The sequence below is a fragment of the Protopterus annectens genome, chromosome 7.part0 (assembly GCF_019279795.1).
Source record: "Protopterus annectens isolate FY-2018-M chromosome 7.part0, PAN1.0, whole genome shotgun sequence".
NCBI classification, from domain to species: domain Eukaryota; kingdom Metazoa; phylum Chordata; order Ceratodontiformes; family Protopteridae; genus Protopterus; species Protopterus annectens.
In genome coordinates, this window is record NC_056739.1 from 1,394,123,679 (window position 1) to 1,394,137,805 (window position 14,127).

At 34.9% G+C, this 14,127-nt stretch overlaps 1 protein-coding gene across 1 annotated transcript in view; it reads left to right on the forward strand.

The window, feature by feature from the left end:
- Positions 1 to 14,127, forward strand: part of CCHR7.PART0H3orf49 (chromosome chr7.part0 C3orf49 homolog) — a 220,296-nt gene that overhangs the window by 205,534 nt on the left and 635 nt on the right. The gene's annotated exons all lie outside the window — the stretch shown is intronic.

Sequence of the window (14,127 nt, forward strand, 5' to 3'; positions counted from 1 at the left end):
GTTTGATTTCCATTCCCACTTGACACCAATATGCTTCTGCTAAACTAAGAAGGAAGTCATATTAGTCTTCTCATGTTTTAAAATTTTCACTATGCTTGGACCTGTTGAGGTCAGCAGATATGTATGCAGTCCCAAGATTGCAGATATACAAATGCAATCAATCTCGAGGAGGCCCATCCCTTCTTCAAAACAAGGGATACATAATCTTGGTATACACTGATTTTTATATATCATTTGATAAACGTGAAGCATTTTTCTTTTTTTTTCTGTCCTACTGATGCAATATCTTTTGGGCCAGTTAATCACACCAAAACTGTAAGCTAAATCAGGAAGAGCAAATTGGTTTATATCTTGGACTTTGTTCCTAGACATCAGAGTTGACTTCAGTATTAGTTTTAGTTTTCAGAAGTATTCTTTACTGAGCTTTATTTGTATTTGTTCATGTTTTATTGCTGATACTTCATCAGTTCCCAAATATTTATATACTCCTTCCTGCTCAAGTTCCTTTATATCACATTCTTGTCCCAGATTGATATTTTCTGGGTGCTGTAGCTTTCCTGCTTTAAACATTGCTTTTGCATATTTATCAAAACCAAATTACATTCTTTTATCATTTGAGAAAGTTTTAACCACATGCTTTCAACTTCTTATCTGATGAATTATATAGTTTTAAGGCATCCATAAAAAGAAGATGAGAAGTATTTACACTTGGATGTTTTCTGGGAGCCAAATTATAACCATGATATAATCTGTTAAGTAAACAGCTTAATGGTTAGGGGCAAGACAAAACAGCAACTTTTTTTTATGGGAATGATATGGGACTGCTTCAGACCACTTGATCTACAGGAAATTGTGATGGTGATCTCCAGGTTACACACTGCATGGTGTAGACTGGACCTAGGCCCTGCTTAAATACCACAAGACTGAATGGCTATTATAACCCCATTAACTGCTTTAGTCATCAAGAGATATGCTTGCAATAGGAACTTTCCTGATTTTTCTAGAAAAGGCTACAGTGACCCTGTTGTCATTACATTTACTCTATAACCTAATGTTTAAGCAAATTATAGATCCAGTTGACTATTCTATTCTTGGTGAACATTACTGAAACAGTATTGTAAACTGTAGACAGACCATTCTATAACCCATCCTCAGTGATTTCCAGCTAGGCATTAGAAGATGACACAGAACAGTAATGGTGGTTGTAAAAAAGTAAAATGTAAATTTGCCTGTCTCACAAGTGATAATTCAATAAAGGTGTTCAAAAATATGTTATTCCTTGGTCTTTGATCTCATTTAATTGGTATATTTATAACACTGAATCATAACAAGTTACACGGCCTATGTGGCCTGTCTGGCAGATTCTTCAGAGTTTAGATATTACCTCACACGCAGGTTTCAAAGAGCAAATTTAAGTATTAATTTTTGACTCAGTTCTCCATGACTTGTGATTTCCTCAAGTTTCATTTTATCTCTTTTGTTATTCAGTGTATACATAAGTCATTTGGGAGGCAATACTGTGAAATATGGACTTAGATATTATTGCTCTGTTATTGATTCTCAACTCTGTTTTCTTTTTACCCAAAGCAAATCAATCTGTCCTTATTTCAAACAGCTGTATTTCTGATATCTTAGACTGTGCAAACTTAAAATCTCCAAAACTAAACTCTGTCAAGACTGTGGTGATTGTGGTTCAAGTATATATCAGAGTTCTTCTGCTCCTTGTAAATACCTCAAGTTCTAGGATATTCCTAACCTCTGAGAATCATACCTCTCAACCTGTTAGAATAAGAAATCTGGACAAAGCCATTAAAAAACTGGTACAAATAGGGACATGTTTTAAAAATTGCTCTTACAAATTAGAAAGTTGATAGAATAACAGGTTTTGCATTAGTATGCATGTTCTGTATGATATGAAGTCTAAAACTCAAATGTCTGTCATTATTTTCTAACTTCAAGCTTTAATAATTTGCCAGAAAGCCACAATTTTATGAAAAATGGACCAAAAATATAAGGCAAAAAGTTGGACATTCTGCGAAAATCTGTACAGTTGAGAGGTATGCTGAGAATCCCTGCCCTCCTTTTTAAAGGAAATGCATTCTCTTTCTCTTTCACTCCCATATAATAATAAAAAAACTCAAAAACAGCAAAATGCAGCTGCTTCATCACCACAAATATAGCCTAACCTATCATACTAATACTTTGTCTTTCAACTCTCAAACTCTTCTATTTTGACCTTCTGACTCAGAACAGCTAAGTCATCTACTTGCTTATCACCCTTCCCCTATTCCCTTCCCCAGCTTTCCTACTTCCTCTGCTCTTTCCTTCCTCTCCTTCCCTCTGCCTTCTAACTGGATATATATATATATATATATATATATATATATATATATATATATATATATATATATATATATATATATGGTCCTCTTCAAACCATCGAACATTAAAAACATCGAAGTTCAGATCATCGAGACCAGAATATCAAGTTTTAAAACATCGAAGGTTTGAGGGGGAAGAAAAAGGTAAGTGTAGGTGGGAGAATGTTTGTGTTTTTGCAGAGCACCTAGGTGCCCTGCATACTGTGTCTATGTGCTATCGGTGTGATGGCATTACAGATAGGGTACGGAAAATCTCCTGTTTAGCGTTTCTGCATATAGTGCTAAATGGGAGACTTCCCTTTACTTCACTGTAGTGCGGTCTCGGAGTTGGAATATTAAAGTAGGGAGTGTGTGGTTAGAGCAGTCCCCCAAATGGGGGGTGCAGGGGGGCGAAATCCTCCCTGCATACAATTGTTACAATTTCTTTTTCTTTTTTTTTGGTTACACTTGTAACCTTCGAAGTTTCAAAATTCGATGCTCTGGTCATGATGATCAGAACTTTGATGTTTTGAAATTTCGATGGTTAGAAGTGGAACCATATATATACATATATATATATATATATATATATATATATATATATATATATATATATATATATACATATATATATATATATATATATATATATATATATATATATATATATATATACATATATATATATATATATATATATATATATATATATATATATATATATATATATTTTATATCTGTCACTAGTTCCGAAAGCTGTTGAACTCCCACATATTATGTTAGTTGTAGAAATGTATTCTACTGATCCACTTGCACACAGACCTAGACACACACACAAAGGGCCACACAAAACTCACAGATATACATACATACGTATACATCCATAAATGTTAATACACACAAACGCATAGATGTATCAACACAGTTACACCAGTCAGCCACAGATTCACAGGCACATGCATACACACATATGTATACACCTGTATATATATATATATATATATATATATATATATATATATATATATACACACACACACACACACCCAAACACACACACACAAACACATAACTATGTATATATGTGTATATGTATATATATATATATATATATATATATAGAGAGAGAGAGAGAGAGAGAGAGAGTACATATTTTATATCTGTTACTAGTTCATAAAGCTGTTGATCTCCCACATATTATGTTACTTGTAGAAATGTATCCTACTGATCCACTTGCACACAGACACACACACAAAGGGCCACACAAAATTCACAGATATACATACATTCATATACATCCATAAATGTTAACACACAAAACACACACAGATGTATCAACGCAGTCACACCAGACACAGATTCACAGGCACATGCACACACACATATGTATACAGGCATGTACATACACACACACACACACAAACAGACACACATACACAAATAAAAACATATAGAAACACACACAGACACATATGCACATGCACACATACAAGTGCACAAGCACACAGAGTGATGTAGATTTGCAATCATTTATAGAAACTCACAATTATCTAGCCATTTCTAAAACTGCAATAGGTGAAATATTACAGTAAAGTGTACTACTTTTTCTAAAGAGTTCCAAAAACAAAATAAAAAATATATCCTTAAAAATGGGGGAAGAAGAAGAAGAAGGAAAAAACAAATAAAATCACAAATGCCATGTTTAAGTGCAGTAATGCCCTTGACTACAGGGAGGGCATTATAGTTCTTAGGTAGTTATTAGGTATGCAGTCCTGGATATTCTTAAGGAGCCTAGCCAAATTCCAAATGATCCCAAATCCCTGTCTGGTTAAGTGACTTGTTCAAGATCACACAATAAGCAAATGAAGGCAGGAAGATTCAAACATTGTACCCTAGGCACAGGAAGCAGCTCATTAACAAATCAGAGCATTAGTTGAATATGTAACTGCCAGACAAAAACATATTCTACCTTGAGGGGATTTGAACTATCAATTCTAGCCAATTGCACTCTATCCACTACTTCCTTAATGAGGATAGCCATACAAGCAGTCACAATCCATTATGGTGCCTGGCATCACAATACCTGTGGTGGTCTGTCCCTTGTGTAAATTGCATATATATGCATATGTGTGTGTGTGTGTGTGTGTGTGTGTGTGTGTGTGTGTGTGTACCACTTACTAGCAAAGTCAGATGACAAAATATCAACTACATGTAGTCAAAAATATGGAAATCCACACATAATTACTTATGTTCCAAGAAACAGCCTTGGCGAATATAGTTTCTTACCAACTGCTAATTCTGTCATATAAAAAAAGAGATAAGGGCAAACATCCCAACCCCTGAATTTGTGTGATCTCACACACCTGTCAATCAACTGCCTAGTTAGTCATATGCAGTCTAGATAGCTGCCGAAATTTGGCAGTTGTGTTTAAGAGCTCCCATACGCGCGCGCGTGTGTGTGTGTGTGTGTGTGTGTGTGTGTGCATGTGTGTAGTCTCACAACACCCCTGTCTATTTTTCAGATTCATACACACAGATTTTATTTACCTATTAACTTATTTATTTTTTTGATTGGGGAAATGTAACTGGGTGTAGAACCCCTTTTCAACAGAAGCTGAAAGAGAAAAACTCAATACTGGTATAATGCAATGCAAGATACAATGTAAATTAATATAGGTATTTTGTATTAAGTTCCACTGATGGAACATTGTATCTTGTAATAAGTTCCACTGATGGAGCTTTTCTCTGTGGAACTTAGTGTCGTCTTTGACAATGGAGTATTAGCAAATGATACACAGAACCATATTTAAAGGAGAACTGCAACCACAGACTCACAAAAACGTGTTTATTTCATCATGGTTTGGTGTTTCTTACATTTTAACACCACTCTGGGACTTTTTACAGGTTTTTAAATATTTTTAGATATTATTTCTGAGTCTGACCACATGGGATGCGGTATCTTGAAGTAATTCTGACTGTATAGCCTGCCTCCAGGTATCCCACAATGTAGTGTTTGTCTGTAAAAAATTACATAACTGCAGATGCTCCTGGGGGCGTCGTTCGGATGTAATGAGTTAACTGCTAGACAATCATCTATTCAATCCTAAGGGTATTGGAGCTATCTACTCTATCCAGTTACACTCTATAAGTTCAAGCATTTTATTCTAGCAACTTTCCAACATTATACAAGCAATGTTTAAAATGTGTCCCTGGTTTTTGACCTTTTGTCCCCCCCCCCCAAATAAATTTTGGCTTTTTCCAGATTTCTTGTGCTGCAAAGTTCAGAGATACAGCTGAGTGTTGAGTAGATTTTACAAGGAGCTGAGAACCGCAGGGGAACAAAAGTTTAGTGCTGCTTATGCTAAGTCTGCTTGCAATGTTAATAGCACAACAGGTAGTGTACTTGCTTTTGATGCAGAAAGCTGTGGGTTCTACTCCCAAAGTAGGTAGATGCATTGCTGATACTGTATTGTGTTGTAAAGGGGGTGGATGCTGCAGTCCTTTTTGGCATAGATACCTAGTAACTATGAACCTGTTATCAGTTTGCTATCCATTCCTTATTGCAGTATTACTTGCTTATCATTTTTTTAATGCATGCAACATAGGCAATTTATTCTTCAAGGGCAACAGGCACTTTATTTGTAGATGAAACAATGACATATAAAGTTGTTTGCTAGCAACAACCTCTTTATTAGTTACAGATTTCTTTAATGTGGATTTTACTACTTCAGAGATTGTGCATATTTACTGATACTGGTGGACTAAGGAAGGTTGAGTAGACTTTATGATGGAAATGTTCTGAATTGAGCAGTTTTGTCATTGGTGTATGCATTTTGTTTCATTGTTTACTGGAAAAATGTTCAAAACAATACATTTAAAATGCCCTCTAACAACTGTACTGTATTGTACAAGGAATATAATGTAATACAGTCAGGAAGGTGTATCAAAGAGCATGTGTATGTTTCATGTTCAAGGGGCCTATGATTTTGAAAACAGTCCAGAGTTAATCTTTATCTGCCACTAGCAAAATGTATTTTCTTTGAATGTGGATTTCAATGCATGTGAGTTTCAAGGGCAGAAAAGTTTTAATGCTAAGTCTATTTTCATTGTGAGACTGCATTGCTTTGTTTAACAGATATCTATAATGCAAAATAAAACTTTCAAATGAAATGTAAATCATCACAGAAGTAAAGTAGTATGCACATTACAGTGTTTATGGTAAATGGGGCAAAATAACCAAGGAATGGGACATTGGAATGGCTGCAGGGGGGAGGCTCCATTCGACCATGATTTTGTGAGGGGGGGGTAGCAAACTCAGACAGCCCTGGTTGAACTATACCTCTCAGTTGTCCATATGTTTGCAGAATGAATAGATATTTGCTTCTTATTTTTGCTTTGTTCCTCATAAAATTTGTGGTTTTCTAGCAAATCATTTAGGAATGAAGTCACTATGAGTTTCAGACGTCATAACCTTCAGAAAAATGCATGCTAATGCAAGACCTGTTATTCTAGCAACTGTCTTAAGTTTATACAAGAGCAATTTTTAGTAGTGTTTGTATGTTCCCCCAATATATTTGGCCTTGTCCAGATTTCCTGCATTAAGAGGTTGAGAGGTATGTGCAAATCGCTTTGTAGAATTAGGAATATCCAAACCTCTCCATTGTCCCCAATTTTGGCTCAAAATGTTGCTCTCCCCTTATAATCCCTCCTCAAAATGGCAATTTTGGAAGAAAACGTGGAGGGTTTACAATTATATATAACTGTAATTATCAGAGTTATAGATTACTTTTATTTCAGAAATGCATGTAGATGCTGTTATTTTGCTAGCTGCTCAAGTTAACAGTGTTAATATTAAAAAGGTGTCTCTTTTTTGACAGGTTCCCAGCTGTATTGTGTGGCAACTTTATATTTTTGCATCACATTTTGGTCTGTAAAATTGTGGTTTTCTGGCAAATTAGTGACAAGTCATTAAAGATTGAAGTTAGAAAATAATGACAGAAATTTGAGTTTCAGATTTCATACCCTTCAGAAAATTTGTACTAATGCAAGACCTACTACTGTTCTATTATCTGAGTTAATAAGAGCAATATTTAAAAATTGTCCTTATTTTTGGGCCTGTGTCCCACTTCTAGTTCTATGTATGGCTTTGTCCAGATTTCTTGCTCTGAAGTTGAGAGGTATGAGTGTCAGAGCCATCACTGTCAGCCAGAGACATTTCAAATTGTGACATACTTGTTGCACCCCACGCCCCATTGTAGTGGCTCTGGATGTGTCCAAGGAAGGCAAGGAGCAGTTATGCAGTGTAAGTGTGGAGAGTATTTTCCCATCCAAGGTAGACCACAAGTACGACCGTGGCTTTTCATCTGTCCTTGATTTTGCAGAATGTTCTGGTTTTCTGTCATATTTTTATACTGTTGATTTATGCTTCTTATTATTCAGGAAATGCATGCTGTCACAGTGCCCTGCTGCTCTGTTTAAGTAGCAATGATTTAATGATCATCAGGTAAGCTTGTCGGAGATTGTAAGATGCAAGTAAGCTTTAATAAGCATACTGTTAAGGAATTACCAGCATTGAAAGCCTTCTTATTGTTGCCATGCTGAGAATATTTGCATAACTAGATAATGTGATAAGCCTTGGTTATTGAAATGCATATGACAGTATTTGTAATAAAAGGACAGGATTACAGTATTTTCAGAAGCTCATTTCATTTGTTGGAGACTTGCAGTCATCTTTTGTTGGAGACTTGCAGTCATCTTTGCAGGCTTACCTGTAAACTAAACAGAATGCCAATCTATCATGTGTGGTCCATAACTTGTGCAGGAATCCTTTAAGCAATTTATTTTGAGCTTGTTTCTTGTTTACTGTTCATTTTTTACTTTGATCATGTCTTCCCCATGAAACAAGTAGATAGTTGTGTCAGGCAACAGGTCTTTTTTGGATAAGAAACATTTTTACAAGTGGGAGTATCACAGAGATTGCTACTTTCAGCATGTAACTTGGTAATTTTATAAAGCTGAATATAAATTAAAATTAGAACTGCAGTGCAAGGAGTAGTGGTTTGAGTTGAGTGCTGCTTGTTTTTTTATACTTGATTTTGACTGGCATTCTAGTAATGTATTTAAAAAGTAATTTATTTTTTCATGCCTCACAACCTGTTTCCATCTGGATATTAAGTAAGTTGTCATGTAGCCATTGCACTGAAATATTATTTTCTTCTACACTTCATTTTGTCTTAACTGGACTCTCGTAATGACTGTGTGGCTCCCATTTAATTAAAGTTCCAGTTGTTGTGGTTTTGAGCATAGCTCCACCCCCTTTCCAGTTGGCCACACCCCTTCCCATTGGCCCCACTCATTCAGCTGTCTCCTGCAGCCCTCCTTTAATTTGAAGTCACCAGCCACCACTGCCTCTAGGTGTCAAATATCACTTGCTCATATTTGCATCAGTAATTCCAAAAACCTTGCTATGTACTAGTTTTAAAATATTTCATCTTAAAGCTTACACATCAGTAAACTCAACTGTATTAATATCTGACCTCTGTCTGGTTCAGGTAAATAGATACTGACTGTTGTTTTTATGATATTAATTTATATAGATATCATTTTCTAATTTTTTCTAAATATTTCAATAACCAAGTAACACAGACAGAGCTCCTTAGCCTCATATGAAAGCTCTCAGTTACATGAATAAAATGCTGTTGACAGTATGTGTCTTTCTTGAGGGGTTGCTCAGCTATTGTAAGTAGTTTACAAAATATTGCAAATGTAATAGTTACTGTGTTTACTGTGACTTATAAAAATTGGTTTAAGACCTAAGAACCTAAAGAATAATGCCATTATAAAAATGGTTTGTGCTGAAGACTTTGCCATTTATACTTCCTTCATAATTCTTATGGTTACAGAGATATGAACAATTGTTTGAAATTTGAGGACATAATTTGATTCTGTAAAAAGGCTTAGGCTCCACCCATTGGAATTAACAGTGCAAACTTCCTGAGCTCCATTGGAGTGAATGAGTTAATACAGAGGACTAAAACTCTAACTTGCTTATGAGTTGCTTCCTGTGCCTAGGGTACAGAGCTTGAATCTTTCCAACATCATTTGCCTAATATGTGACCTTGTGCAAGTCAGATAAGCAGACAGTGTCTTAGAGCAATTGGGATTTGGGGCTAAGCTCCTTAATGGTAATCTGGACTTCATGCCTACTATTAACTACCTATAACCCTATAGTGGCCTCCCTGGAATGTAAGGGCATTACTGCACAGAAAATGACATTTTTGTTTTATTTTTGCTTTTTTCTTTTCTTCTTTTTTTTTTATTTTAAAGGATAGATTTTGTTTTGTTTTTAGAACTTTTTAGAAAAAGTAGTCCACTTTAGTGAAATAATTCGGCTATTGTACTTTTAGAAATGGCTAGATAACCTTAAGTCTGTCATTGGAGATTTGCATGAATCTGTGTATGTGTGTGTGTGTGTGTGTGTGTGTTTTTGTGTATGTGTTTGAGTTTCTATGTGTTTCCATGTGTGTGTGTGTGTGTGTGTGTGTGTGTGATTCCATGTGTTTGTGTGTGTGTGTGTGTGTGTGTGTGTGCACACGCAAGTTTGTGTTTTCATGTGTTTGTATGTCTGTGTGTGTTCTTTTGTATTTTTTGTGCATATGTATGTGTGTGTGTTTCCATGTGACTGTCCATGTGTGTGTGTGCACATGTGCTTGTGCACATGTGTGTGCACATGCTTGTGCATATGTGTGTGCGCACACAGAAGTTTGTGTTTTCATGTGTTTGTATGTCTGTGTGTTTTTTTGTATTTTCTGTGCATATGCATATGTGCGTGTGTTTCCATGTGACTGTTTGTCCGTGTGTGTCTCTTTGTGTTTTTGTGTTTCTGTGTGTGTGTGTGTGTGTGTGTGTGTGTGTGTGTGTGTGTGTGTGCAAGTTTGTGTTTTCATGTGTTTGTATGTCTGTGTGTGTTTGTTTGTATTTTCTGTGCAATGTATGTGTGTGTGTGTGTGTGTGTGTGTGTGTGTGTGTGTGTGTGTATGTTTCCATGTGACTGCTTGTCCATGTGTGTCCCTTTGTGTTTTTGTGTGTGTGTTTGTGTTTCCATGTGTCTGCTTTTTGTATGTATCTGTGTGTATTTGTGTTTCTATGTATTTAAAGTTGTCTGTATGTCTTTGTGTTTGTGTTTTTGTGTGTGTGTGTGTATGTATGTGTATGTATATATATATATATATATATATATATATATATATGTATGTGCTTAATCTAATTCCCGAAATCATCATTGAGAAATGTACTTCTTGCCTGACTTAAGTGACATTTTACTTTGCATTTTATCATAGTGCAGGTATTTTGTAAATAAATGTTTTAAAACACCTGAACCTTTTTCATGAACTGCCTGAGTATCTTACCTTAATGTTTGAGCAACCTTCTGTAGTATACAGTGCTATTGTCAATGTTTTAGGGGGTTTTTTTTCTGATAACTCCCCTGATAGTTTATATACACTAATTTTCTCATGCTTGCCTTTGAAAATGCCTCTTTGATACTCTTTGGATGGTCTATCTGGACACCTTTGAATACCTCAGAATTACTGAAGGCTTTGTGAAAACAGTTTCTGTATTATGTAAACTCATGTGACACTTTCATTTTAAACAAATATATTGCTTCTAAACAGTTTTTATTCTACAAAATAAACAGCAAACAACCTTGACTGCTCTCACTACTTCAAAACAACACTCTCAGGTTGATTTCACATCTTTTTCTAGATGCACAGCCTGTTTAGTATATTGATCATAACAGAATATCTGTCTTGTTTGATTCATGTTCAGTCTCTCTCTTGCATTTGAATCTCATTCTCAGAAGTCAGTGAAGATGTAGAGCTAGGAATTTTACTTTTTAATCTATTATCCCTCAGTAACTGAGCAGTAGATAGACAAACACATTGCAGCTGAGTATTTCTATATTGCAATAAAACCAAGTGATTCTCTTATAACGGTCAGTGTAAATGTTCTGTGATTTCTTTATAACATTCCTGACTGTTAACATTGTCCTCTCAGCTCAGCTATTAGGGTGTGCATAGCAGTAATGTGTTGAAATTCCCATTATATGAAAAACTGTTGGAACTCATACTTGCAAACTGGAACATTATCTCATATGACCAGATCTGAAATTCCATTCCTTGAAAATGTAGTTTTCAGAGTACTGATCACACTAATTATATTTCTACTCATTAAATCTATTAATATTACAACCTTTGGAAAAATCTAAATATTTATAATGGATCAGATATAGACAGTAGTGATAAACTTACAACTCTTAAAAGTAGCAGAAGCACCAAAAATAATCCAACAGCAACTACAAAAAAGACCCACTGCGCAATTTAAAACTTAGCACTTTCATTCTTTAGACAGTGTTGATACTGAAACAAATGTGTTCCAGTCTTACTTCATGGCCTTCCTAAAAATAATAAGGAATAATCTCTTCTACTGAATTGCTTCTGTAACTAGCATTATATGCAGTGCAGGAGTGAACCTCTTATTTGTATAGCTATACCTGGCCAAACTAATACAGAACAAGCTCTTTCCTTCTATTCCACACTTACTATGTGATTTGGTACTACCAGTTTATTGGCATTCAGCATCATTCCTTGTATGCAACTAATCTCATCTAAATGAGAAGCATGACTGTATTACTCTTCTCAATGCATTTTTTTGTCTGATCACCTTGTAACAGACCCTTCTCAAAGCAACAGCATCTCTACATCACTTTCAAGCACAATGTTGAAGCGCTTCTAATTTTCTTTCAGTCAGAGCAACTACAGAATTATCCAGTTAACTTCCTGTCCATCATCTAGCAAATCTTATTGTTGCACTGGTAGATATAAACAATGTAGCATACTTGCTGCATACATCTTCCTTTCTGGATTATAATTCACAACTTGTTTGTTCTTACATATTATTTAACTCTTTGCAGTCTTTATGGTGTTTTGTGCAAAAGATTATTGAATATATTCTGCAATGACATAGGATCATGTTCCACCTACACATTTATCTCATCATCTATCTTTATTCAACATTAAACCAGTTTTGTTTAACAATATGCCACGCATCTGAGCCTTTATACCACACTTAACTATATCTCCATAATAATAAATTATGTATTTCACCAAAGTCAAAGAACTTGGTTCAGCATCATGTTGTACCCTGCTTTCATCACACACCATTTCAATATATCATCAATAATATTAACAACATTTTCACGTTATTCAATTGTTTATACAACAAACTTCATATGGTGATTAAATACCAAATGGGAGTCTAGGAATCTATATCTTCCCATAAGTGAATTAAATTTACACATAGTGGAACTTTTCTCAAAGAGCTTAACTTTCAAAATCCATGTTTGCCTCCAAACACAGAGAATTAATTTGTTCCTGGCATACTTGAAACTGTTTTAGGTTTGTATAACATTTGCTATGATTTTTTTTAATGCATGCATATGTGAAGTTTATCTGGCATCAAGACAGCAACTGTGCTGTTTACCAGTTCATCAGATTTAGTCCGTTTCTTAATTTCACTCATGTGCTCCATCCTCCAAGTCCTTCTCAGTTCTACTCCTCAAAACAAGTGATATTTTCCTTAAACATGTACATCTTCTAGTGCTGCAGGATATATTTAAATATAATGAACTCCTTGGCCTAAACTAGTAAGTATAGATTCATGTTTATGCAGCAAATCATTACTATGCATGGATTCTTCCCACCTTACCAAGCTTCTGGAAAATTAAACAATCCATCTCCATTTTCTGAAACTGAATCTTATATTTCTTATGTTTATATTTACACATAAACATGTTATGACCCATCAGTTTTCAAGATGATCTAAATACTTAAGCAATTTATGCATATATGGTCTCAGCATTTGAGCAGATATTGCATTATACTCTGTGCCAACACCTAGTTTAAACACAAAACGTACTATTAATTTGGAGTTTTTCTGTTCAGATTTCTAACTAATTTTCTTGTCACGATTTTTGTGTCACTTTCATGTATACTTTTAACTCACTGAACGTTCTCCACTATGCCAATGAGGAGACCTAAAGATCTGGTGATTAAATAATAAATATACATATTAGGCAACTTTAGCCAACCATTTTAATTAAAAGCAATACGCCAAATAAACTTTATCCCAGAATACTTATGATCCATGAAAGGAATTAAGAAAAATCATCAAAACTCGGAAGTAGAGGAATAGTTTGGGAAAGATGTTCATCTTAATAATGGTCATATTAGATAAATGAAAAACACTCATTTTCCCATTTAGCAAGAACTTATGGGAGCAAAGAAAGGTAGATTTTGGCTGCCTAGCTACCATTAGCATTCATTAATGTTATTGCCATTTTTACCCTACAGCTACATAGTTGTACCCAGTCAATTATTTTATAATTTATGTAGCATTCATTTATCAGCAGAATGATTTGCTAAGCTATAGTGATTTAATTCTCCATTTCACTACTCATTTGTATTTTGTTCAGTTTGCCTGAATCAGAACTGTTACTTCCACTTGAACCCCTGCATTACCATCTGCTGCTTTGCTTTCTTCAGTGTAATGTGTTTTTTGTTGTAGACTAATGCAGAAGTAGTTAAAGTGCACTATATTGTTAGCTACCAATAGTCTGATGTGGACTGGTTATGTGGTGTTATTTTTTCCTCACTTTGTTTTGTGATTTGCTGTTATAAATCAATAAAACTACTTTAGACAAATGGAGCCT